Genomic DNA, 3871 nt, shown 5'->3' with positions numbered 1-3871 from the left:
TAAGAGGAACTGCCCTTCTCAGTGGCCTGACTCTCATTTCCCTAATTCTGTAGCTTGGGCAGGCTCTAGAATCTCTGTACTCATTTATTTAAAGATGGTCTTCTTTCTTAACTCTGTTTATCTCCGCCCTATTGTTTCTTGTCAGACTGACATCCCAGAGGAAACAACAATAGACTGGTGAGTTTCTTGCCTGTCCGTATCTACATTTGTGTGGCTACATATGCATCCTTCCCTCTCAGGAGCTCCTTTTGAAGTCTCCTTCATGGCTCTAGCCAAAATAACTCTACAACACTGTAGGGACTCTTTTTCTTACCAACTTCACACATCACCATCTTCCTATGATTAATTGTCAGGATTATTCTTACCTCTTACATGTTTCTGATCATTGGGGCAGAATCCTCCCAGCTGGAATCAGGGCTAGTTTTTCTTTAACTCTTTGCTCATGTCATCTTGAGCAGTGAGATCTCATCTCTCAGGTTCCTCATTTGGAGCTCTCTGTGAGCACTTCATTTAGCAAATTGTTTATGGGGTCGTGGTAGCTTGAGCTATCACTTGATTCCTGGCCAAGCTATAACTTGGAATGACATGAGAGGTTCAAGATGTTGTATAATGCAGGTGCCCCCTGAGTGTTCATCTCTGCTCTGAGAATGTATAGATGGCTTGCTATAATATGTGTGAAATCTGTAGACCATAAGTCTCCTAGGCAGGAAAAGAGAATCAGAAGTCCTTTGAAAGGAAGAAAAGATCCATTTTGCAGATGATTTAGGAGACTGGTGAATATGATCAATGAACATTGTTTGAAGTTATCAAAGAACTGGTTCTTGAAAAGAAAGATTTGCTATCACCTTATGTCTTATTCTACAGATGAAACTCAGGATCTTTAGCATTCTTGAAGGTTTTGTGTTGTTGTTTTGTTTTCATTTGTTTTTGGTTATTGTTTGTTTTTTTTTTTTTAGATAGAGTTTTGTGGTTCAAAATTCACACAGGGCACGCGGGGCTGGGTCAGGGTCACGGCTGCACTCTTGTGCGCAGAAGCCGAGGGCGTCCCAAGAACCGTGGCTCAGCTGGCAGTACTCGGGACTCCCATCACTCCCTGTTGATGGTTCCGTCTCGCCTGGGTGGTGGGGCTTGGGCTGCCCACACGCTGCCGGTGGCCACAGGGTCCCAGGAGCAGTGGCACAGGAGAAGACAGAGTCCCTGGAGCAGAGATGGGGCAGCCTGTGAAGGTGCACAGGCACACCCCCAACCCCGCGTGAGTTTTCCACTTACACAAAGAGTCCAGAATTGCAGGAGACACTTGGGGTAGAAGACATGGAGATTTATTGACATGGTGATGAGTCTGAATGATGGCGTGCTCTCCCACAAAATGCCAGAAGGGAGTTCTTTATATTGGAAGGGGGAGAGGGGCAGGGCCAGGGCCTTTAGGTAATATGTAAATATTGAGGCAGAGACGTGTTCCCCGCCCTCTACCTGGGCCTTACGTGACCCACTGCATGTTACATGGAGACCTCGTGTCAGGTCTCTGGGTTCTGGGGGGCATGTCCAAACACCCCAGGATTTCCACAGCCCCAAAGAGTTTCTCTCTATAGCCCTTGCTCTAGAGAACTGGCTGATAGACCTTGAACTGAGAGATCCACCTCCTGCCTCTGCTCCCTGAATACTGCTATTAAAGGTATGCACCACCACCACACTGCCTTGTTTTTGTTTTACAGACAAGCTGCCTGAGGACTTGTTATATAGAGCAGGGTAGCCTCAAAATTACAAAAATCTAATTCACTCAAACTCTGGACTGTGGGGATTACGGGTGTGTGCCATCAGGGCCTAGAGCATTTTATCATTCTAAGCAAATGTTGTGTCATTGAGCCTCACCTCACCTGTACTATATCCCATGATTCAGCCTGTTTTATTTTCAAGTTTGTCTGAACAAATTTCAGACATTTTTGTTTGTTTTATATTTTCTTTAACCCTGTGTCTTTTTCTGTTTTATTTGCATAAAAGCATTACAAAGAGGGGAATAGAGATATTGGTGAGCTAGCTACATTTAATGCAATAAAGGTTTTCATTTAATTTCTCACATCTCCATATTATCTGGACATCTGGGGCCAAAATGATTCTGAGATCTTTAGAACAGAAAATATAAGATATCTGACCAAATCCTATGATAAGTATTTAAAATAAAATATACACAGGAGACATATTGCCTTTAAAATGACAAAGATTATGGCAGCCAATAGTTGAAGGAAGTGATTTATCTTACATTTCAAAAACAGTCTTATTATTCTCAAGTATTATGCTATTAGGCGTCTAGAGACAAGTAGAAGAAATTAAGAAATAAAATTTCATGTTAACTGTAAGTCACATTTTCTCATTCCTGACCCCAAATCACCACTTCCTAGCACATTATTCTAAAACAAGAAAAAACACGTGGGAAAACATAACAAATCAGTTACTAATACCAAATGATTAAAATTTATCAGTCCATCATTAGTGCCTAAGAAGAAACACATGTTTATGAGCAAAACACTTGCCAAACAACAAAAAGAAGACTAATTTAAAAGATATTGCTTTAGTATTAAAATTAGTGGTTGCTGTTAAGTCAGAAACTGCTGTTGTCCCTCTCCTTGACTGCTGGTATCCTGAATAGTTATGACAACACTTACTTCTTAAATGATAATTGTCTGTTTTCATTACATACTATTTTCATAAAGAGAATCATGGGAACAATATGTGTAGTTTTGCAACTAGAATATATGGCAATTAGGGCCAAGAATTTGACGGACATCTTTAATGTTATCTTGAGATAAATCAGGTTCATTTACCTTTGATGAAATTACTTGTGTCTGGACCTTTGTGAAAGCCCCTTCACCTGAAAAATGACAATAACAACAAAAAAATCCCCAAAACATCAAAAAAATCCAAAACAATGGAAATCTTCAGGTACTAGGCTGCCCATGATTGCATCTGTCAGCAAGTTCTCAAGTATTATGTTAGTAATTAAGAAGAGATAGTACAGTAAAATCTTGGGGCTCTCCAAACAGTGCAAAGCAAGAACAAGATCATGACTAGTTGAGCTTCTTCATGGAGTAGGCAGACTGGGTGGTAATTTTCAGGAATCATGATACTTTTTCTGACCGCACCACTGTGTTGGGGGATGAGAGAAAAAAAAGCCAGAGGTCACATATCTTGAGATGAATGTCTCTCATTCTTCCCTGTTTTCAATGCAGAACTTTTTTTCAGGAAGTAAAACAACAATTTCCCAACTCAGCTTTTGCTGTGGTCACAATAAAGTGCACATTTCTCTTTTTAGACAAAACAGATGCCTCTTAGAAACCCAATTGCCTATTTCAGGCATTCTTTCCATATATGCCAATGGAATGAAGAGGATCCACCAATAGAAAGGCAGAAACATCTAGGATCTTTTATGTTGAGGTTCCTCTCCCTGAGTTCTTAGAACTTGGACTCCAGCACTGATTGATCATGTTTCCAGAAATGATATGAATGAGATCTCAGGGAGGCATTTCACTGGGTTTGGAAAGTTGCATGTGGAGTCCCAAGGCCCACTTGGATCCCAGGATGATAACTGTCAGAACTCCAGGAATTCTGTTTGCTAGATTACAGTTCAAAGAACTATAAAATGCTTCTCCATCAATGTGGTCAAAGCATGAATCATCCAGACACTTATGAAGTTATGAGGGAACTGGAAAAGATATTCTTCCATGTGTGAGGAAAGGAAGATTATGCGAGGGTGACAGAAGCTTCTCTTCCTCTTAGACAGACCTTGTTAAATGTTACAGGGATAGTGGAGCTTACCTTGATAGCTGAATAATCCAGTCATAAAATTGAGTCATGTAACTTTATCCAAGCTACAAGA

This window comes from Grammomys surdaster, unplaced genomic scaffold (assembly GCF_004785775.1).
Source record: "Grammomys surdaster isolate TR1022 unplaced genomic scaffold, NIH_TR_1.0 252, whole genome shotgun sequence".
Taxonomy (NCBI): domain Eukaryota; kingdom Metazoa; phylum Chordata; class Mammalia; order Rodentia; family Muridae; genus Grammomys; species Grammomys surdaster.
This window is presented reverse-complemented; position numbering follows the sequence as displayed.